Source organism: Protopterus annectens, chromosome 7.part0, assembly GCF_019279795.1.
Source record: "Protopterus annectens isolate FY-2018-M chromosome 7.part0, PAN1.0, whole genome shotgun sequence".
Taxonomy (NCBI): Eukaryota; Metazoa; Chordata; order Ceratodontiformes; family Protopteridae; genus Protopterus; species Protopterus annectens.
Genome location: NC_056739.1, coordinates 753,540,439 through 753,565,850, shown reverse-complemented (window position 1 = coordinate 753,565,850; position 25,412 = coordinate 753,540,439).

The window sequence follows — 25,412 nt, the reverse complement described above, 5'->3', positions numbered from 1 at the left end:
TTCATGAAATAATCCGGTTAAAAACTCCACTGTCATTTCACCTAAACACCTCCATGCTTCAACAGGTATGTCATCTGGACCAACAGCCTTTCCATTCTTCATCCTCTTCATAACTATCCTTACTTCCTCCTTGCTAATCCATTGCACTTCATGATTCACTATCCACACATCATCCAACCTTCTATCCCTCTCATTCTCTTCATTCATCAGCCCCTCAAAGTACTCTTTCCATCTGCTCAACACACTCTCCTCGCTTTTGAGTATGTTTCCCTCATTATCCTTTATCACCTTTACCTGCTGCGCATCTTTCCTAGCTCGGTCCCTCTGTCTAGCCAATCAGTACAGGTCCTTTTCTCCCTCCTTAGTGTCCAACCTTTCATACAACTCTTCATACACCTTATCCTTAGCCTTCACCACCTCTCTCTTTGCCATGCACCTCATCTCCTTATACTTCTGTCTACTTTCTTTATCTCTCTGACAATCCCTCTTCTTCTTTGCAAACCTCTTTCTCTGTATACTCTCCTGTACTTCCTCAGTCCACCACCATGTCTCCTTGTCGTCCTTCCTCTGTCCGGATGTCATACCAAGCACCTTTCTAGCCTTCTCCCTTACTAGCTATGCTGTAGTTACCCAGCTATTTGGTAACTCTTCACTGCCACCCAGTATATATATATATATATATATATATATATATATATATATATATATATATATATATATATATATATATGTTATACTGGATTGTGGTAACTTTGAGGCAGTATTTACATTTTGTTATATTACATTTATTCGGCCCAGGATTTACCCATTTTGAGCTACCTATATTGTTTGTTTTATGGTCTGTCTTGCAACCAAAAGAAAAGCCAATGCCGTAGACTTCTTCCAGGTCTTAAGGAAAGTCAGATGATGCAGGATGTCCCCAAATTTCTTCTCCAAAAACTAGTACTTCTAAAAATTATTCACTGGTTACCCACATTTTACAAGTTAGCACAGCCTGGGCTATTTCTCATTTCACTTTTCCGGATCTTCCTTCAGATGAATTTTCATGTGAAGAGCTAACTTCCCAAGGTAAGTCTTCTATGCTATTCCATTTTATCCCACAGTAAATGCCATTCAAGAACTTATGATTGAGCTAATTGCTGTGAGAAGGCTTCCCACTCCTTATTGCAGTATACATTGTTAAAATAAATAACCAAAACTGCAGAAGTCATAGCATATCATGTCAGTATCCTTATAAATGAATCTATAGTACAGTCCATTGTCCCTAACCTCTAGAAAAAGTCTGTCATCACCCCTTTACATAAAGGTTGCAATTCCATTGAACTATCCAATTATCGACCAATCTCCATCCTCTCTCTTCTTTCCAAACTCCTGAAAAAAATGTGTACATAAGCAACTGTTGTACCACCTCATCCAAAATAAATTACCCCTACCCAACATGTTTTTTTCCAATCACACAGCACCACCACTGTCTTAATTTCCTTCATGGACACTGTGTCTAAATCCATTGACTCTGGTAATATCACTTCTGTTTTACTTCTAGACTTATCAAAGGGATTTGACACAGTGTCCCCACAACAAACTTCTTCATCAGCTATCCATTGTAGGCTGCACCCCACCATCCCTCCAATGGTTTGCAAGCTACCTATCCAACCATCAACAGTGCGTCAAATAGCAAAATAAATTATCCCAGTATCAAACCAGCATAACTGGGGTACCACAAGGGTCCATACTTGGACCCTTACTCTTCAAAGTTTTCACCAACAACCTTCACACCTCAACACCCCTTAGCTCCATTATCAAATACACAGATGACACTACCATAATTTAATCCTCCAGTAATATACAACAATTCCAGCAACTCACCCAAGCCACCTTCACCTCAGTAGAGACATGGCTGAGAGAAGCCCAGCTACTTTTAAATCCTAAACAAAGAAACGCTCCTGCTTTTTTGACAAAACCAATCTCATCTGACTTTAAAATATTGTCACAGGATAACACAGAAATTGAAACAGTTCCTACAGCTAAGCTTCTAGGTGTAACCATAAATAACAAACAAACTAACTTTTGAGAACCACATCTGCAATAGTATTAAAAAAATATACACATCAGACTAGGAACACTCTACAGACAAAAAGCTTTCTTGGATAGCTCTACCAGAAAAACCCTCACCAACACCTACTTGCTTCCCTCATTCTTATAGGTATTATACACCAGTTTACAATCCTTTCTTAAAAACAAGCTCCAATCCTGCTACCATAAAATTGTCAGATTTGCCATAGGTTACCCCTACCGTTCCCATCACTGCCTAGATCTGGAAGAACTAAATTGGCTTGAACTTACACAACACCTAAGTCTAGTAAGACTGTCTTCTGCACATAAATGATATATACACCTGATAGCTGTCAAGCCCTCAAATCTGTCCTAAATCCCTACATACCTGCAAGAGCCCTCCGCTTTGAAAACAAACAACTTCTGTCTACATTCCAAAAAAAGTGCTGGACAGTGCCTATGCTCTCATGCCACCACCAAGCTCTGGAAATCTCTGCCAACAGACATTACTACCATTGAGAGCTTTAACAACTTTAAACACACCCTTAAAAAAACATTTTCTATATCATAAGACCTGCCCTGCTCTTTCCCTAACAGGTGAACACCATTCACTCTCTAGGGGCTTTCCTGTCTTTCCTTAAAACATGAATTTTATCTACTAATCACTAGCATAGGTTCATAGGTTCATAGGTTCATAGGTTCATACTAGGCTATCTGCCCAAGGGCATTTATAAGCCTAGCCCATAGTTATGTGGCTTTCGCCACCCCTTTAGTTTGAATAAAAACTATGCCTATCATTTTTCTGTGCCTCTGTCAAGCAGTGACACTGAAGTAATCCTTGGGGTATATCTGCGATCTCCCATCCATTGGTCAAGATTCCTCTTGAACAAGGCCAGCGAGGTGCTCTGCCTCACATGTACCGGGATTTTGTTCCACAGCATAGGGAGTCCCTGGGTGATGAATCTGTCCCTCCAGCACGTTCTATTTATAACCGTGTCAAGGTTTAAGTCTCCCGCCCTTGTGGTTCTGAGGGATCTAGATTTTTTGAGGTGAAGCATATTCATCAAATCTGGGTTTGACATGGCCTTATATGTCAGGCACAGGTCACCTCTGAGCAAGCGGTATGAGACTGAATAGAGCTGGAGTTCTTTCAGTCGGGCAGCATAAGACATATTTTTGAGACCTTTTATCCTTTTGGTGAGGAACTTTTGGGGCCTTTCAAGCTGCATCAGGTGTCTGGTCAGATACATTCCGAAAGGGGCATTGTACTCAATCATAGGTCTAATGAGTGATGAGTACAGGGGGACGATGACCTCCCTTGATCTAGATGTGAATCCCTTCATGATCAGGTGGGCGATATAGAAGGTTTTCCTAACTACTTTAACAACATGAGTGTCAAACGAAAGGCTATTGTCAACTTGGGTCCCCAGATCCCTGATGACTTTTTCTGTGCTCAGTGGATTGCCACCTATATGGTAGCTAGGGGTAACCTTGTTTTTCCCGAAGGGTATGACTATGCATTTTTTGGCGTTTAACTTCAGGCCATGGCTCTGGCACCAGTTATCCATTTCTGTGAGGCCCTTCTGGAGGATATCTGTGTCAGATGTGTTTTCGACTATGGCGCCCAGTTTGCAGTCATCTGCAAACTTTGTCAGCCATAACCCTTCTGTGTTTGCTTGTACTTCAGAAAAGTAGATGCCGAACAAGAGTGGACCCAGGACTGAGCCCTGTGGGACACCACTTGTGACAGGCTTTGAGTCTGACATGGCTCCAGCAACTCTGACCCTGTGGGTTCTGTCACTTAGCCAGTTTGCAACCCATCTTGTGATGTATGGGTTTACATTCAAGCTGATGAGTTTTTCGATGATACCTGAGTGGGGTATTGTGTGAAGGCCTTTGCCAGGTCGAGGTAGGCTGTATGGACTGCCTTTCCCTCATCAATGGCCTTGGTAACTGTCTCGAAAAAGTCAACCAAGTTTAAGAGGCAGGATCTGCCTTTGACAAAGCCAAACTGGGTTGGATCCAAAGTCTGCAAGTTCCCTATGTCTTTATTTATGAGTTCCATTATGATCCTCTCCATGGCTTTGAAGATAAGGCTTGTCAAGCTAATGGGGCGGTAATTTCCAGGGTCTGTGGAGGCACCGCCCTTATGAAGTGGGACCACAGTCACCGTGTGCCACTCCTTGGGTACGTATCCTGAGGTGAGGCTAAGATTAAACAGCTGTCCTAACTGTGGGTTTAATTCCTCATTGAGTTCATGAAGCACACAGCCGGGGACACCATCCGGTCCCATGGATGCTGTGTTTTTTGCCTTAGTGAGGGCAGTTCTCACCTGGGCGTTGGAGATGTTTGGGGGGCTACAATCCTCTGGAATAGATATCTCTCCTTTTGGGGGGGAAAGAAGTTTGCACTGAACCTGTCAGCCAGTATGTTAGCAATGTGTGTAGGTTCAGTAATTTTCACATCATTTTGAACTAATTCTGACCATATCTGGGAGTTTCCTCCTAGGTTTCTAACATAGCTAAAGAAGGCCTTATGATTGTCTTTAGAGTCCTTGGCGATTTTTCTCTCAAAATTTGCCTTGGATGATTTTATGAGAGCTCTTAGTTTTTTACTTATAATGATCAAAGGTGTCTTACCTTTCAAGGATTTTGCTCTATCTTGTAGTAGCTTCCTCCTTTTGTTGTAGAGCTTGTTTATGGCTGGGGTCCACCAGACTTTGGTACAGGGAGTCTTAGTTTTGTTTGGGATTGCCTGATCCATGCAGTCCTGTAGGTGCTGGTAGAAGGCATTTGTAAGTGATTCAGCGGTTTGAGTAATGTTTACCACTGGCTCAGGGGCCTTAAAGGAGACCACACTAGTTTTTAGAAGTGTGAAATCGGCTTTTGAGAAGTTTTTCACTGTGGTCTTTTTTGTTTCAGGTGGGGGCAGGATGAGGACCTCCAGCGAGATTAGTTTATGATCTGATCTCACCAGTGAGGGGTATACTTCCGGTGTTGAACATTTTGATCCCATGTTCGTGATGATGAGATCAAGTATGTTTTCTCCTCTTGTGGGGATGGTGACTAGTTGTTCCATGGCATTTGAGTTTATGAACTCCAGGAATCTTTGGGTTAGAGTGTTCGGGCTTGAGTAGTGTTCCCAGTCTATATTAGGGTAGTTGAAGTCACCTAGTATGATGGTGTTTGGAGATACATTTATCCCCTCCAATGTTTTCAGGAAGGCCATGTGAGTTTCCTGAGTTTGAGAGGGTGGCCTGTAACATGCTACAAATTGCAGAGCAGTCTTGCCTATGGTTAATTGCACCTGGATGGTCTCCGATGCATCGTGCGTTGCCACCAACCTTGAGGTGTGGGTGTCCTTTATGAATATGGACACCCCCCCTCCTTTCTTGGTGTTGTCCAGATTTTGGGGCCGGAACGCATGATATGAGGTGAAACCTGTTAGTGCTGGGGTGCTCTCAGGAGCCTTGAACCAGGTTTCTGTCACAGCACAGACATCGATGTTCTCCATATTGAGAAGGGCCTCGAGTGCGTGCATCTTGAGATTGAGACTTCTGGCATTGAGCAGCATTACCCTTAGTTTTTTCCTTTTGGTGTTCTAGGGTGGTAGGTTTAGAATTTGAGCCTTGCCTAAAAAAGGCACTATGGGGGTGGCAAGAGCCTTTGCCAATATCTGGAAGCCCAGGGGTGACAGGTGCAAGCCGTCCCTTGAGAAGCAGCGTGGCTTGTCCAGCATGTCATCCCAGGCAGACAGACATTGGATCCCCTTTGAATGACACCAGAATTTAAGCCAATTATTAAAGCTGATCATCTTATCACTGTATTGTGGCATCATTCTAGGTGAAGGTAGGATACTGCTCAAGGTCAGGGTCATACCTGCCTGGGCTACATAATCAGAGAGCTCCTCGATGTCCCTTTTCATGTAGTCCAAGGAGGTACGTCTCAGGTCGTTGACACCAGCGTGGACAATGACTGAGTCGTACTTGTACCTGCTGTTGAGAGACCTGAGTGCTTGCGTTATGTGGCGGATTCAGTCTGGTGAGCGGGACATCAGTGTGTCTGACTATGGAATCACCAATGACAAGTGTGTCTGGCATTTTGTTTGGCCTTAAGGGCTGTGATTGTTTGACACTCTGACTGTGTGGTCTATGTGTTGCATGTGTTGGGTCGTGAGGTGGTAGTTGTTTGGGTGTCTGCTTTGGTGGCCTCTGCTGTTTTGGTAAATTTTTGATCAGAGCCTCCGAGTATGTCTTTGTGTGAGTATGTGTATGATTTGAAGTTGTGATGGTGCCATGTGTGACTGGGTATGTATTGTGTGTGGTTACCTTCTCCTCCTGTCTGGTCTTGCCAGTCCTATGTTGAGAGAGCTCAGCCTCCAGTTTGGCCGTATAGTTGCATCTCTCGCATGTATTTGTGTTTTGTGGGAGAAGGAGAGGATTGTCTGTGTACATGAGGCAATTGTAACATTGCCTCAATATTCCCAGGTTCACCAGTTGAGCGGGAGAGGACACTAGCAACTGATCCCTCGACATACTAGAAGTAGTAGATAAAGAGACTTTCAAAGGACTCCGGGGGAAGTGGGTTTTAGGCTGGTGGGGTACTATCTATAATAAGAGTGCTTTATCAAGGTGCAAGTACTGTAGGAGTAAGTGCTAGGCTTTACAGATAGAGAATAGTCTACTTGGGAATCAAGTAGAGATGAACTTTTCAGTTGTAGGATATGCTGGTTAGATCAGCAGTACAGTTTAGCGTGTTTTATAGCAGGGGGCTGAAGGGAGCTAGGAACTGGCCCAAAACGACCAATGGACTACTAGTTTCTGGCTGAAACTTCACCAAATCGGACAAAAAGGCCGCTCAGTGCTTCCCACTCCCACTGGTAAGCAAACAAACTTCCCTCCTTCCTAATAAGGCAATGGATCAGTAACAGGAACTAAAAACAAAGCCCAGGGATCAGCAACTCTGAAACTGGACTACTCTAGTTCAGTAAGGTGGGAAAACAAGATTTTTTTTTGTTTTATTACAGAGATAAGGAAAAAAACAGACAGTAAATGCTATAAATGCTGTAAATCGGCTAGTGCACTTTAGTGTGTAGCCTACAGAAACAATTTGCAACAATTAGTAACTTAAAGTGCAATAAACAGTGTAAAATGCAGAAATCACTTAAAGTAGCAGTAAAACAGGTGAAATGCAGTCGCTAGCTTAATAACAGTGGGAAAGCCACAAAAAATACTTATATCTGGTAGAAAGTCACTCTTTTAGCTCTCTGCTGCCAACAGACATATTGGACTAAGAGACTTTACATATTTCTACACCCTTAACTTCCCCAAGCATCTACTTACATCTAATGTTCTGATCCTCATTCTTTATCTTACTCCTACCTGATGTATATAAAAAGTTTGCAATCTACCACTTTACTTCATTTTAGTCCATGTTTTATTATTGTATCTACCTCTCTGTACTTATTTAGTATTCATTCATTATTAGTCTGTGTTTCCCAAGGTTCAGTCCTTGGCCCATTACTATTTAATATCTTTACCAATCTATTGTCTGCATCCTGTCCACAGTCATCACTTGTACAATATGCAAATGACTCCACTGTTAATACCATAGCTGATACCCTTTCTGACCTAAATTCTTCAACACAGAAATCCTTCTTATCTATTGAAAACTGGCTCACCAAGAACCAGCTAATACTAAAGCCAAAAAAGGCTAAACTTCTGTTCTTCATTCCCAAAGCAACAAATCATCTTTAATCCTCATTCTGAATCACATCCCACAATAACACACCTATCACCATGGAATCACACACCACACTTCTTGGGGTCATCACTGACGACCATCTGAAATTTGATCTGCATGTTCTCAGTAACATTAAGAAAAACCCACCAAAAAACTTGGACTCCTTTACAGAAACAAAAAATTCTTATCCAATAAAGCCAAGATTGCCCAATCCCATGTCTACCTTCTCTCCAGCCTACTTTGTGGCTCTCAAATCCTCATCAACTTTCAAAGCACTGTCATATCAAAACTAGAATCCACCTACAACAAAGTGACTAAATTCGCTGCTGACCACCCCTACTACTCACATCACTCCTTAGCTCTCAAAAATTTAAACCGGCTATAGCTTCCTCACAACTTCTCTCTCAGCTTCAAATAATCCATTCCATACTGTATCTGCCTTCCTTCTGTCCCAGCATTCTCTCTCTCTCATCTCCCCCTACTCCCCACCAAGATGCCTTTATAGCTCTGAACAAAACCTCCTTTCTATCTACTAGCCTAAAACTAAAATAGGTCAGCTTCTCCCTAGCCCAATACTGGAATAAACTTCCTCTGGAGATTTGTAATACTAAGCACCAACATCAGTTCAAAACAGCTGTTAAAAACCATCTAAACAATACATGGATCTGTCATTGTAACCTTCCTCCATGACTGACTTCCTCTACTATACACCTCTCTTTCACCTTACCTCCTTTCTTTCTTTCAGCTTTACTCCAGTCTGTACATTGACTTAGCCCTAACTTGGTCTAGTCTACATTTATACTTAACTTGTATAGCTTGTAAAGATTGTACTAGAGTCCTACAGATATGTACAATGGGTTCTACCCTCTGACGTCATTCTGCTGAAAGACTGATGATGTTGAATGTAACTACTGTCTGAGATTTTGCCATGTACTAGCTATACTCTTTAATGTAATAGTTATACTCTTTAATCATTTTGATTTATTATTATGTATCTCAGCTTCTTGGTATTGTTTATGTTTATTTTCTTATTTTGTGGAGCTTTTCTCCCTGGGCCTCCACTGAAAAAGGGCTCCGGCTCAGTTGGACTAACCTAGTCAACAAATGTCAAGTAAATAATAAAAATAAGTGTGCTTTAATACCTGCTTTTATCTTGTTCATGTAAATTAATGTTTATGTACCATTTGGAGCTTTTCTCTCTGGGCCTCCGCTGAAAATGGGTTCCTGACCCAGTTAGACTTTCCCAGTCAACAATTGTTAAATAAATAAATAAACAAATAAAATAACTAAAACCCAGAGATCAAAAAATGAAAAATAGAATACAAAAGACCTCAAAAATAATTTAACAGGATAGCTTAAATAAGTAATTTATTAACCAAAAAACATTTAAGCACTTTTGTCCCTTAAATTTGGACTTTATCAAAACTGCTGTTATCACATCCATCACAAGTTTAAAACAGCTTTGGTTAACCATGTGAATATTTGTCAACCAATTAAAAATACATAATGAACGCAGTTAAAAAGCTCCCCATTCAAATCCAAATAAAAAGTAAAAATAAACTTTGCAATAACAAATGTTCCACTGCAAAAATAGTTATTTCCTCTTTCAAATCAAAATAAAAAGTAAAAAATATGCTTTGAAATTACAAAAGTTTTCCTACAAATAGCTATGTCTATATAAATCCAAACTTCTCTTGCAACACTTTTTATGTAGGCAAGACAGAACATTTCTTAAAAAAGAGAATTTATGAACATTGTGTTGATATTAAGAATGCCAATGCTTTGTTTAAACGCACTTTGTATTGTAAGAATTTTAAGAAGTTTGCATTTTTTGTTTTGGCTAAGGGTGTTGACACTGAAAAGCCTGGTCCATGGAAGGATAAGTTATGTAGGGAGAGAATGATGTGGCTGCTTAAACTTGATGCATATACTTTCCCAATATTAATGAAAATGTTTCTATAGTAACAGTGTTAAAGTATAGATGTCATTATTTGTAGTGGAACATTTGTAATTGCAAAGTATAATTTTTTTACATTTTATTTTGATTTGAATGGTGAGATTTTTAACCGCGTTCATTATGTATTTTTGATTGGTTGACAAAGTGTCAACAATGTCCAAGTGGAGTATTGTTTCAAATGTCTTGGCCAGGTCAAGGTAGACAGTGAACCATTTTGACCTCATCCTTTACTTTGGTGACCTTCTCAAAGATGTCCACCAGGCTGAGTAGGCATGACCTGCCCTTGACGAAACCAAACTGGATTGGGTCCAGTGTCTGGAGTTTTCCTATGTCATTTCCATGGCTTTGCGTGTGAGACTAATGAAAATTATGGGTCTGTAGATGGCCCACCTTTGTGCCAAGGGATAACTGTCGCTGTTCTCCATTCGTGAGGCACAAAGCCTCTTTGGAGGCTGCAGTTAACTCATTCACATCAATGGAACTCAGGAAGTTTGCACTGTAACTTACAATGGGCCTTGAATAAGCCTTGAATCAAATTATGTTTGACATTTCAAATAAATGTTCATATCTCTGGAACCATAAGGATTATGAAAGTAGTTTCAATGTCAAACTCTTCAGCTCCAACTATTTTTATAATGGTAATAGTCTTTAGGTTCTAGGTCTTAAACCAAATTTTATAAGTCACAGTAAACACAGTAACTAGTACATTTCTTATGTTTTGCAAACAATGTATAATATCTCAGACACCAATCAAGTTACACACAAACTATCAGCAGCATTTTGTTCATCTGGCTGAGAGCTTTCATGAGAGGCTAGGGAGTTCTGTCTGTGTTACTTGGTTGTTGAGATATTTAGAAAAATGTGAAAATTACATCTGTATAACTTAATATTAAAAAAACAGTTAATATCTATTTACCTGCACTAGACAGAGGTCAAATATTAATGCAGTTGAGTTTGCCATTGTGTAAGCTTTAAGATGAAATCTTTTAAAACCGTGTACATAGCATGGTTTTGGAATTACTGATGCAAATATGAACAAGCAAAATTTGATCTCTAAAGGCATCAGTAGGAGTTTACTGCAGATGCACCTGGAGGCATCACTCAGATGTAATGAGTTTTAAATAGCAATTAAGGTCATGTTTCATGCTATTTAGAAGGCACTCAGGGATATTTTCTGGGCCCATTGATGCAGTGTTCTTGGTCTTAGAGAGAGCATTAAGGACCTCATCTCTAGTGATAGGAGGGGGCGTTATATTTATTACTTGTGAACCTCTGCTATCTCTGAAAAAAACAAAAAAACAAAAAAAATCTTGCTTTTTTCCCACTTTTCTGAGGTTTAAAAAAGTTCAGTTACAGGCTTGCTGTTCTTGAACTGTTTGTAAGTTTCTGTGAGGCCATTTTTTGCTTGGGCTAAAGGGAAGTCTCTCTGTAGATCAGTGGCAGTGAAAAACATTGAGCAGCCTGCCTGCCCCTGTGGGAGTGGTTACTGACTTGAAACTGTAGTTTTATTGGCCATTTTGGGTCAATTCCAAAACTCATTCATCTTCCTCTCTTAAAACCTGGTTGCCTCATGGTTTTGGCATCTTTTCGGGCTTGTTGGCTGTTGGTGAAGATCCCACCAAGAGGAGAAAACGCTGAGAGAAGAAAGGAGCCACTTTTGAGATTTTAAGTATTTTTCCTCTGTTTATTTGCTAAGTTGTTCTGCATAACCGCCTATTTTGAACATTTTCTGGCTTGTTAAACTTGATTTCTGCATTAGTAACTGTATTTAGAGCACAACCTAGAGCTGTTTACTGAATTTCCTGTCTGCAGTTATTTTTAAAATCGTTTTTTTCTCAAAACTTGCATTTTATCTGTCTTTGGCCTAGCACTCTTGTGTGGGGTCATTTACTGCACTGTTATAACTTGTTGATACTTGTGAACCTCTGATATCTCTGAAAAAAACAACAACAAAAAAATCTTGCTTTTTTCCCACTTTTCTGAGATTTAAAAAAGTTCAGTTACAGGCTTGCTGTTCTTGAACTGTTTGTAAGTTTCTGTGAGGCCATTTTTTGCTTGGGCTAAAGGGAAGTCTCTCTGTAGATCAGTGGCAGTGAAAAACATTGAGCAGCCTGCCTGCCCCTGTGGGAGTGGTTACTGACTTGAAACTGTAGTTTTATTGGCCATTTTGGGTCAATTCCAAAACTCCTTCATCTTCCTCTCTTAAAACCCTCTTTTGCGCGTTTTTGTGCATAGCGCAACAGTGGGCAGCGCCACCTAATTGGGTTTAAACTATTCCTGGCTCCACAAAGTCTGCTCTTCACTTTTTCCCTTAGAACTGCTCTATCTCTCAATTTAAACACCATATTCTCATTCTAAGGCCCTTCACTGGTCCAATTAAGTAATCCTTCAAGTTAGCACTATTAAACCATAAGCACTACTTACTCTTATACTCTCTACGATTACCCTGTCCTCTATTGGTCCGTCTTAAATTCAGTTTCCCTATATTACTCTAGCATGTCTAAAGGTCAGTCAATGGTTTCCAGTCCAGCTGGTGAATCTGGGAATTTTGAGGCAATGTTACAACTGTCTCATGTACACGGACAACCCTCTCCTCCTCCAAACAGGTTCAAATATATGTGAGAGATGCAACTATTTAGCCAAACTGGAGGCTGAGCTCTCTCATCTCAAAACTGGTGTAACCAGTCAGGAGGAGAAGGTAACCTCACACAACACAATTCCAGTATCACATAGTCCCACCACATCAGCGAACCAAACACATAAATACACAAAAACATACTCGGAGGCTCTAAATAAAAATCTACCTAAGCAACAGAGACCTCCAAAGCAGACATCCAAGCAAATGCTACCTCAAAACAAAACACGCACAACCCATAGCCCACAAAGTCAGTGTGCCAAGCAGCCACAGCCCTTAAGGCTGAATAACACACCTGATACTCTTGTAATAGGTGACTCTATTGTCAGACACACTGACGTCTCGTACACCAGGCTGAATAAAGAGAAGGTCACTGTGAGCTGCCTGTCGGGTGCTAGGATCCGCCACATAACGCAAGCACTCAGGTCACTCCAAAGCAAATACAAATATGACTCAGTCATTGGACATGCTGGTGTGAATGACCTGAGACGTACCTCCCAGGACTACATGAAAAGAGACATAGAGGAGCTCTCTGATCATGTAGCCCAGGCTGGTATGACCCTGACCTTGAGCAGCATCTTACCCTCACCTAGAATGATGCCACAGTACAAAGACAAAATGATTGATTTTAACAATTGGCTAAAATTTTGGTGTCATTCAAAGGGGATCCAGTGTCTGTCAGCCTGGGATGACATGCTCGACAAGCCACGTTGCTTCGCTAGTGACAGCTTGCACCTGTCACCACTGGGCATTCGGATATTGGCAAAGGCTCTTGCCACCCCATAGTGCCTTTTTTAGGCAAGGTTCAAAAGTCAAACCCACCCTCATAGACAGCACAAGGAACAAGAAACTAAGGGTAATGCTGCTAAACGCCAGAAGTCTTAACCTCAAGATGCACACACTTGAAGCTCTCCTCAGTATGGAGAACATCGATATCTGTGCAGTGACAGAAACCTGGTTCAAGGCTCCAGAGAGCACCCCGGCACTACCAGGCTATACCTCATATCATGCTTTTCGGCCCCAAAACCCGGACCGAACTGAACCACAAAAGTAGGGGGAGTTTCCATATTTATCAAGGATATCCACACCTCCAGGTTAGTGGCATTGCACGAAGTATCGGAGACCATCCATGTGCAACTAACAGTGGGCAAGACTGCTTTTCAGTTTATAGCATCCTACAGACCACCATCTCAAAGTCAGGAATCCCACTTGGCTCTCCTGAAAACATTGGAGAACATGAAGATCTCTCCAAACACCATTATATTGGGCGACTTCAACTACCCAAACATTGAGTGGGAGCATTACTCAAGCCCCAGCACCTGAGCCCAAAGGTTCCTGGAAATTATAAACTCAAATGCTATGGAACTACTAGTCACCACTCCCACAAGAGGGGACAACATACTAGACCTGATCATTACCAACATGGAGACTCTATGCTCCACACCAGAAGTATATCCCTCATTGGTAAGATCAGACCATAAATTAATTTCACTGGATGTCCACATCCTGACCCCACCCCCAGCCCAGAAAACCACAGTGAAAAACTTCTCAAAAGCGAACTTCTCACTTCTCAAAACCAAAGTGGAATCCTTCAAGGCCCCAGGGCCAGTGGTAACTACGGCCCAAACTGCTACTGCAGAATCCTATATAAACGCATTCTACGGACATCTCCAGGAATGCATGGATCATGCTATCCCAAACAAAACCAAGACCCAATCATCCAAAGGCAGGTGTCCAGTCTGGTGGATCCCCGCCATAAATAAACTGTACAACAGAAGGAGGAAGCTACTACATGACAGAGCAAAATCCCTACTAGGGAAGGCATCTCTGATCAGTACTAGCAAAAAATTATGATTCCTCATAAAATCCTCCAAGGCCAGCTTCGAGAGAAAAATTGCACAGGACACCAAAGACACTCATAAGGCTTTTTTCAGTTATGTTAGAAACCTGGGATGCAACTCCCAGACTTGTTCTGAGTTGATTCTAAACGACAAAAAATACACTGAACCCACAGACATCGCCAATATCCTGGCAGACAGGTTCAGTGCAAACCCCAAAGAGCAAGTATCTATCCTGCCAGGGGGCTGCCTCCCAAACATCTCTGATGCTCAGGTGAAGGCTGCCCTCTCCAAAGCAAAAAACACTGCTTCCATGGGACCAGATAGCGTCCCAGTTTGCGTCCTGCATGAACTCCAAGAGGAACTAATCCCTCAAATAAAACAGCTATACAATCTCAGCCTCACTACAGGATATGTGCCCACAGAATGGCGTACAGCAACAGTGGTCCCACTCCACAAAGGTGGAGCCTCTACGGACCCTGGAAACTATAGCCCCATAAGCCTGACTAGCTTAGTCTGCAAGGCTATGGAGAGGATCATCATGGAGCTCATAAACAAAGACATTGGGGACCTACAGACACTAGATCCTACCCAGTTTGGCTTTGTCAAAGGCAGATCCTGCTTTTTGAACCTGGTTGACTTCTTCGAAACAGTCACCAAAGCCATAGATGAAGGGAAGGTAGTCCACACAGCCTATCTGGACCTTGCAAAGGCATTTGACACAATACCCCACTCGGGCATCATAGATAAGCTATCCAGCTTAAATATAAACCCCTATGTCACAAGATGGGTCACAAACTGGCTCAAAGACAGAACCCACAGAGTGAGTGATGCTGGAGCCATGTCAGACTCGAAACTGGTCACAAGTGGCATCCCACAGGGTTCTGTCCTGGGACCACTCTTGTTCGGTATATACTTTTCCGAGGTACAGGCAAACATGGGAGGACTATGGCTCACCAAGTTCGCAGATGACTGCAAACTGGGTGCCATAATCAACTATCCAGCTGACACAAACATCCTTCAAAAAGGTCTCACAGAGACAGATAACTGGTGCCAGCGCCATGGTTTAAAGCTAAATGCCAAAAAATGTATAGTCATACCCTTTGGCAAAAACAATGTGCCCACAAATTACCACATAGGCGGAAACCCATTAAGTACAGAGAAAGTTATTAGGGACCTGGGGACCCAAGTTGATAGCAATCTCTCCTTTGAAAACCACATTGCCAAAGTGGTTAGAAAGACCTTCTACATAGCTCACCTCATCACGAAGGGTTTCACATCTAGATCAAGAGAGGTAATCGTGCCCCTTTATTCATCCCTCATCAGGCCCATCATAGAATACAGTGCCCCTTTTGGGATGTACCTTACCCAACACCTGCAGCAATTAGAAAGACCCCAAAAGTATCTCACCAAGAGGATCAAGGGTCTCAAACAGATGCCATATGCTGCTCGGTTAAAAAAACTCCAGCTCTACTCAGTTGCATACTGCCTACTTTGAGGCGATCTATGCCTGACATACAAAGCTATGTCAAATCCAGAATTAATGGACATGCTCCACCTCAGTAAATCTAAATCCCTTAGAGCCACACACTCGAGGGACTTGAACCTAAGCACAGAAATAAATATAACTTGCTGGAGGGACAGGTTCATAACCCAGAGGCTCCCTTCGCTCTGGAATAGAATTCCAGTTCATGTGAGGCAGAGCACCTCACTGAATCTCTTCAAGAAGAATCTCGATAGGTGGATGGGGGATCGTAGGTTTGTCCCAGGGATTACTCCCATGTCACTATTAGACAGAGGCACAGTAAACTAAACCTTAAAAAGGGCACAGTATACTCAAATCAAGGGGTGGCGTAAGCCATACAGAATCGGGCTAGGCTTATAATTGCCCCAGGGCAGATAGCCTAGTATGAACCTATGAACCTATGAACCTATTAGTATTTCCTGGGGGAAGGTTGAGAACGAGCAAGAGAGAAGTAAAGTTATAGCTGAATTTGTCAGTCAGTAGTTTCCTATATTTTCTGGTTTAATATAGGTGCTGCATTAACAGTGAGCACTGACACAATTATGTATTGCCTTTGAGGGTGTAGACATAGTTAAAGAATATCTTGTGGTTATCCTTGGCCTAAGAGGTCAAACATAACTCAAATTTGGCTTTGGAAGACTTTGTTTGTCCTCTGAGTTGTTTATTTAATTTAATGACAGTGCTTCTATCCTGCTGGGTGCTGCACCTCCTAATTTTGCTGTGATTTTCTACCTTCTGTTACACAGCCTATTACTGGTGTGATTCCAGCAGGGTGATTTGTTTTTGAGTTAGTCCTGTACTTCTTCCTGGTTGGTACAGCTACTTCTATGCAGCCATTAACATGCTTCTATAGGGTTTCTGTGAACAGTCCTGAGTAGGCAACTGTGTTCTCAGTGTTTATAGGTGCTTGAAATTTTGTTGGGTTATCACTTACTAATAGAAAGTTAGCCCTATTTATTTTTATAAATTTATTTAGTTCTATTTATATTTAGTTCCTGAATATTCCAGGTTTACCTAGGGTTCACAGTTTTATTTTTACTTCACCGGAGACCATTTTGTTGTCTGACCTTACCAGGAAAGACACTAATATGTGAGAGCAGCCCTCTCCCATATTAATGAGGACCAGATCCAGTATGTTTGCACCACTGGTTGGTGTATTGACAATCTATTCCAGGGAGTTTGTGTTTACAAATCCAGGAATCTCTGTGCCTGCACTTTTAGTGTTGTATAGATTCCCAGTTAATAATGGGCACAGTGGTACAGCGGTAGCATTGTCACCTCACAGAAAAAGGTTCTCCTGTTTGATTCTTGGTTGGGGTGCCTTCTGTGTGGAGTCTGCATGTCATCCCTTTATTCGTGTGAGATTCCTCTGGGTACTCCAGTTTCCTCCCATGTTAGAAAGACATGTGTCTGGAGTGTTTCTCCCCGGACCACCACTGAAAATTGGCTTTGCTCTAAATCGGACTTTCCCGGTTATCAGATGTTAAATAAATAAATAAAAATAAATAAAATAATGGTGTAATTAAATTCACCCATGAATATGGTATTGGGTTGATGGTGAGTGTTTCCAACAAGTCTAAATGCATGGTATGGGTTTTCTGGGTCATGAGACGAACTATAGCTTGCAAGGATATGATAGGAGATTTTGAATGTAGAGAAGCTCAAGTGCATTATCCTGTTTGACCAACAATGAGGTATATTTATTTCTGATTCAAATCAAGATACCTCCACCTTTAGTCCCTGTTTGTATAGTAGCTGTTCTAAATATGTGGAAGGCATTATAGCCTTTACACTGTCAGTGTGCTCTGCATGGCTCTAAACTATGTCTCAGTGACTGCACAGATGCCAGCATTCTCTATAGTGAAGAGAGCTTATAGGGAGTTGAGGTTTTTGTTTAGATTCCTAGCACTGAACAGTAATACCTTTAAATGTTCTTGATTTTGATTTGCTATGTCAGAAGTACTTTCAGTTTGGCATTGCCTAAAAAAAAAGGCAATATGGGGGAGACAAATGTTTTAGCTAATATTCGAAAGCCTAGAGGGGAGAGGTGCAGACCATCCCTGGCAAAACAGCATGGACTGTTGACCATTTTCTTTCATGCTGACAAATGTTGCACCCCTTTAGAATGACACCAGAAACTAAGCCAGTTATTAAGGTGAGTTATCTTCTATTTCTATTGTGGCATCATCCTTGGAGAAGGTAAAATGCTGCTCACTGCTAGGCTTATACCACCATGGGACACATATTATGAGAGCTCCATGATGTCTCTCTTCATATAGTCTAGGGACGTACATCTCAGGTCATTTGCACCCACATGGACTATAAATGAGTCATACTAGTACTTGTGATTCAATGACCTGAATGCGTAAATAATGAGGCAGATCCTAGCTCCTGGTAAGCAATTGACTGAGACTATCTCCTTACTCAGCCTGGTGAGAGGGACATCACTATGTCTCACATTGGAGTCTCCAATGACCAGAATGTTAGATTGTGTGGTGACTTGCCTTATGGGTTTAGAAGTAAAGGCTGCAGGAAATGTGTCTGTATGTGTTGATGCGGGTGTGTTGATGCGGGTGTTGTTTTGAAAGAGTGAATTCAGGGATGCTGACGGTATTTGTTAAGTTTTGGGGATTTAGGAAGGTTGCATTTAAGTACTTTAGCATACAGTAGACTCCCTCTTATCTGGTCTCACTGGGACTGGACCTTAGGCTGGATAAATGAATGGCTGGTTAATCAGAAAAAGCATACAAAATAGCACTTATAGGTTATAAAGCAGCTAGAATAACAGGATTTGTGTTAGTATTCATTTTTCTAATGGATATGAAGTCTAAAACTCAAACATCTGTCATTATTTAGCCCAGAGGAGGTGGAAGTGTTGTTCTTCTCTATTGTCTTTCGCTAGGGCTACGGCATAACTTTGATGGCTGGTTAAAGAGAGGCCAGGTAAGAAGGAGTCTACTGTATGCAGGTCTATGTTTCTGCTTTGAGCTGTGCATGATGGGTGGAGTATGTGCACTACTGACAACCTGACTGACATTAGAGTGCTTTTATGTGAGAGCTTTGCCTCCAGTGACATTGTGTAAATACATTGCTCACATATCATATCATATGTAAGTGAAAGGAATGCATTTTCCATTACCCTTCACTTAACCTGTGATCTACAAATCCAATACAACATCAACAGACAACAATGTAAGTGAAAGGAATGAATAAGGAAGGAATTCTCTTTTACTCTTCACTTACAGTGTGATCTAAAAACTGAATACAAGATCAACAGATAACATGTAAGTGAAAATAATGAATTGTCCATTTTTTTATACCTTGTAATATACCAGTTTTCAGGTTATCAAATACACTGCCCAACCATCCAAATGTCTGTCCCTCTGCTAGATGACATTGGCCAATTTTTTTCTGTTTATTATGGTAGTCAGTAATACAAGAACAACAATGATTTTTATGAGGGCACATGACACCCCTTTTCTAGCAAGCATTATATTGAGTGCCAATTGGTTCTGTAACACTACAGTTCATACTGCAGTCACTTTTCCATTTGTCATTGTGATGTGATATGAAGTATGGTTAGCTACCTCCTGAAGAATTTGAGCAAGCATGGTGATTTCATCCATTGTCCTTTGCACTTTATACCCAGGAGTTAACTGAAAATACTTGCTCTATCCAGTGGATTGCCCGTTTATTTCTCAGTCTGCCTGCTGGAGAGTTTTTTTAAATGTTGAAAAGCAGGAGTAATACAGCTCACAAAACAAGACCCTGACCAGTTTGTGGGTAACCAGGGGTAGGCATGATTACTACAAATGTAGCAATGATCCTCTGTCATGCCTATGCCATGCCTCCAGTCATAGCATCTTGACTGTAAAGAGTTCAACACACTTTCATGTCTAGTGTCATTGTATTTGCTGATTCCCATTGGCACAGTCCATTTCTGGCATAACATGTGTACCCACGATTTGTGGTGGCAAGCTGAAGTGAAACATCCTTTAAACATTAGTCAGATTATCCCAGTGTCACTAAGTTCTTTTTTAAATGTTACCTGTGATGCAGGAATTGAAATCATGGGAATCCCTGCCTTAGAATGTTGAGGTATATGTGAACATACACAACAGTTTGTCACAGCGTACTGTCAAAGTACCAACAGGAAACTGATTTTCTCTCGACCAGGTTATTAAAGGAAACAACAGCAAAAACAGAGCAAAAATACCTGTTGACCTGTTGTCATCGGATTTATCGTGAGGTGCTATTTTAGTTGAATTTTTTCTTACATGTTTCACTGGGATGATTCGTCCTTCACACTTCAGTCTTCTTTTGCCAGCAATGATGATTCATCTGGAGCACACGGCAGGTCTTTTTAAAGTGGGATGAGTGATTTTAGGTTGGTTGTCTTGCACAGTGGACTGCAGTCAAGGTGTTGACGATTATAAAGTAAAGGGCCTTTTCACCTCTGGCTTAAACTGTTCGTTTTTTGGGAGGTTTTTACATAAACCCAGTCATCCAGCTGCAGTTGGTTTCAGGGCTAGTCAGGTGATGGAGGAAGAGATAATGCTGTAAGAAATGAATATTTTTTTTTATTATTCATTAGCGTTGATCTTTTCATTTGACACGGGGAGCAAATGGTAGGGCTATGAGGTCTTTCCATTAATTTTTCATAGGGTCTCAATTTCCTTGTAGAATTTAAAGTGTCTTTGACCATTTAAATTTTGTATAAATCTTTTTAAACAGGACCCTATTAACCCTCTCTGCTAGTCCAGATGATTGCGGATGGTTGGGACTGTGAAGACTAAAATTTAAAAAAACTGATAGTACAAGGTACACCAAATTACAGAATCTGCTTTGTGACATGGGTGAGCTTTTACAAAACATACAGATTACTAATAGAACATTATTCTAAATGATGTACTTTAGTCATCTGGACAAAGTCCAGCTCTACATTAACAAAAGGTCTCCAAGGTGGTGGTAGCTGACATTGTATTTTAAACAATTGTACAGCAATTAACATACTGAAGTTTCAAAGAGGAGACATGAGTGGTATACCAACTTCGGGTAATTTGATTAAATAAAGCTGTCTTACCTGCATGGGCTAGTAAAGGATATGCCCTTACCAGGTAAGGTGGCAAGGAGGCAGGCATCATCAGTCGGCCATCTGGATGTTGCCATACTCCATCAAAGGATTTAATATATCCATCTTTGAGTCACTTTTGAACGTCTCCCTATGATGCCTCAGTTTGAAAACTGACACTATTAAAATCAGACATGTCATTATTATTATTAGAGTTTTACAATAGTATTGCATAGGAGTTATTACTTTTAAAATCTACTTGGTGGCATAATCTGCCAAATTATTTATGCCCTTTTAGTAGGCATTCAATGAAAATTTTTAACAGCATAAAAACCTTTTTTTCATTTTGAGCAGGTACATCTTCAATTTGATCTGGTGTTGTGGATATGAATGTCCTTTAAGTCCTTTCAAGAAGAAAGCAGATAATTAGTCACACACACACACAATCATGCTTTTTACCATTCTCAGCAATAGATAACAAAGATGCAGGATTTAGAACAGAACAGCGTATTACAGAAACAGATGGATCAGGAAAAGAAAAAGTGCACATTTATATTTAGTTAGACGTGCAGTCAAGAAGGGCTGAGTTTAATTTTAAGTAATAAAGATGATTCAGAGTGAGGGATCGCTAGTGTAAGATCCTACTCTGAGATACTAAATGACCAAAATAATTTACCTGAGGTAACCATAACTGTAATTTTTTTCTGTTGACACTTTGTGTCCTTTTTCTGCAAGGATAGTTAAAAGATGCAGGGTATTCTGCTAACGGCTGAAAAGAATCAGATGCTATTAGTAAATCATTTACATATTGCACTAACACAGACCCACCTGAAAATGTCACATCCTTTAAATATATATTTTTTTTAGAATTTGAAAAAGAAAAAAAAATGAAAGATACAGTGCATCCTTATGGCAACCGTGTCCATGTATACTACTATCCCTTATAAGTCAAAGTAAACAGAAACTGACTTTCAGAATGGATAGGTAGAGAAAAGAATGCTGAATAGAGAGGTGTTACAGAACATTATACAACGACCCCCATTAATATTCCAAACCGTGCATGCTAATTGGTCAGTGTGCACGTTGTAAATCAGACTTATACTAATGGAAAAAGGTCTGGTCGCCTGGACTTTTTCCATTAGTATAAGTGTTTTTTTTTTTTTTTTATAGCAACGGAGAACGCAAGATCTCTGTTGCTTTTTAGAAACTGTCTCTCTATGTTAAAGGAGTTTAACATAGCGAGACAGCTTTAAAAAAAGCAACGGAGCTCCTCTTTTCTCCGTTGCTTTTTTTAAGGCTGTCTCGCTATGTTAAACCCAAGTTTTTGGCCGAGATAAACAATGCATCTGATTTTTTGAATTTCACTTTAGGCAATTGTGGTTCCTCCATTAATTTTTTGGATGTTTTGCTTTATTGGGTCAGAGATGAGCACAATATACACAGTTGTGTTTATCGTAAAAAAACTTTACATTTTAAAAGTAATCACCCTGGGTATATGAAGAAATATATTCCCAAAGGACAGTATATTGGGGCCTGTTGTATGCCAACTAAGCATTCAGATCTGTTGGAGGAATTACAGTTGATTACTGAAATGTTTTTTAATAGGGGCTATGACAGAATATTCTTGAATAATTTGTGTCAAGATATTTTAGCGAAACGGGATGAATTTTACCCACCATTGCTGATGGATTCTTCTGAATTGTGTTTCAGTGTTAACAAAAAGAGTTACAACTTTGCAACCATTTGTTCTTTGGACATGACTGTTGATAGTTGGCATATAAAATGTATCATTGAAAATAATTGGAAGATTTTAGAAGGTAACAATGATTTGTTAAAAGCTGTGGGGACTAAACCTAGGTTCATTTATCGGAATAATCATAGTATAAAAATTGTTGGAAAAAGATCTCACCCTTATAAAGGTTAACCCCTCAGTGCATAAAAAGGGTATGTATAAATGTGGGTTCTGTAATTTTTGTAGGTACATCCATGAATTACCTTATATAATGGTTGAACCTAGTAAATGCACATTGCAAGTTCCAGGGTACGTTAGTTGTTCTACAAAAGGAGTAGTGTACATTAGCATTTGTAGCACTTTTCCTGCATTTTATATAGGGATGATCACATGTACGCTTAGAGAACGTATTAGGGACCACATGTACTGTATAAAAACAAAAGATAGCAAAAATGCCCTATACAAGCATTCTATTGAATGTTTTAAATCTAAGAAATTTCTTTTTTTCAGTATTAGATGTGGGTAACACTGATTTAAGGGGAGGTAATTTTAAGAACCAATTAGAACAAAAAGAAACAGTTTGGCAGGTTAAATTAAATGCTGATAAAAAACCTGGTTTAAATGGCTACATTAATATTAAATGTTTTTTAAAATACAGGAAATTAGGACTTAATAAAGAAGCCTCTTTGAATGTTTCTTAATAATGTTTTTTATAATCCTTTTTAAACATTCTTTAAGAAAATTAATATTTATCCATAGTACCTAATGATTTCAGTTTTTAGTGAGTTAATTAATTGCAATAATGCTGTTTTTCTTAATTAGCATATTTAATTGGTTAGAGTATTTATTCATTGTAACATGTGCCTAATTTGCATTCTGATGAAGTCTCTTTGACGAAAATGTTCAATAAAGTGTGGTACGTTATTTGTTTCTTTTGTTCATCACTTTAGGAGAATTTCGATTGCTTGTTGCCTCCATTGACCACGGTTCCAACTCGTTTTTGTTTATTTATTTTTGTTTATTACCCTGCCATAGTCAGTATGGTGATTTGCAGCACTATAAATCTTTTTCCTGCCAGTCTATAAGCACTTGCTTCATTTGATTTTGTACAAACCCTGCACAAAGGCAGCTGCAATAGCTGGTTTAGCTTGTTCATTTGGGTCTGATATTTTGAATGTTTAGTAAACACTGCTTTAAGATGACTCAAATAATCTGCAGGGGCATTATCTTTATGTTGCCTGCATGCCTGACACACTTTTGTAATCTAACAATATTATCCGCTTATCGTTTGGACAATTTCATCAGCTTTTTACATTCCAGTGAAGTATATGTTTTTGTCAGCTTTGCTTACATAGCATCTATTAACTGTGCTTTAACAACTTGAAACCTGAATTTGTGGATGTTAATTACTAGGCTAATTATTTCAGCATTTCAGTGAAGCTTGCATTTTGTCAGCTTCACTTTTTAAGTTTTCAATAAATTGAGTTTTAACAGTCTGAAGTTTGAAGCTGTGGATGACAACTGCTTGGATACTTAACTCTTTTCAGTTCATCACATTCTAGTGACGTTTACATCCTGTCAGCTTCACTTTTTAAGCGATTAATAAATTGTGTCTTAACAGTCTGAAGCCTGAAGCTGTGGACGACACCTAAGGTCTTTTTTCTTTGTTTATGTATTAGTGCATTTTCTGTGGGAGTAAAATTTGTTATGTTAGCCTTTTCAAGTAACTGTGTTTGTATTTCATTTGAAGAAACGTCCAGAAGCATCTGGTTTAAATCTGTCAAAGTAGGCTTGTAATGTTTTTTTCAATTTCACCTTAAACCTTCATGGATGTTTTTTTTCAGTTAGAAAACATTTAGACATAGTATGCAAATGAGCATTAGCCCCCCCCCCCCATTGTTTTTAAGGTGCCAAAAAAAAAATCTTCTGCAAAGGCAATAGCCTCTTCTCCTTTCCTTATCATGTGAATGATTGTGATGAGCCACAGGAATGTCAAAGACCAGTGCTTCTGTTGGAAGGGTGGAGCTTGTTGAGAATGATAGGAAGAAGAAAGAAAAACCTTTTTAACTGCAGATGTCTGTTCTAGAGGTAAGAGTTGAACAGGAGAACTAAGTTCAGATGTAACATTACCATGCTGACCTCGTGTTCAAAAATGCAGAGGTCTGAGAAACAGCAGAATCTTGTACAGGGGCCACCCGTACCGGTAGATATGGGAGTGGGGTGCAATAACTACTGGAGCATTATCATCCTCTTGAGATGTCTCTGCTTTTTGGCCATCCTTAGTTTTTTTTTTTTTTTTCCAAACCTGCCAAAACAGGATAAAAGGGATCCCTTTTTACTGGTCTGTACTGCTTTCTTGATATCTTTTACCTGTTTTAACAGTTGTTTATTATCGTGTAACCCCCTTAATGCTGACTCTTTACCCTTTCAAGGGCTTTGGTATACCAAGAATAAAATACTGACATTTGTTAGTCACTTAACACCTTTCAAGTTTATGAATTTATTCCTATCATGTTTCATTTAATGGAAATACTCCAGCAGAACAATTCTTAGTAAGCTGAAATCAGTCATGCAAATCCTTAAAACTTTTTTTTATTTTAACTATGATACATAAAATATGCAGGTGTTTCCTTTTCAGGGATTCAGTCTTGTTTGCTTATCTTTGTTTGTCTCTCTCTTTTTTTTTTTTTTTTTAACTTACCTTACAGATTTTGGATTCTGGCAGTTTAGAGGAAAAAAAAATAACTATACCAATCCACACACCATTCAGGGAGGGAAGGGTAGGACAGAGGAGAAGTTTTGATCAGCCTTTTTCCACAGCATCCGCTTACTGTCATTGCATCATGAGCTTAAAAGTTACA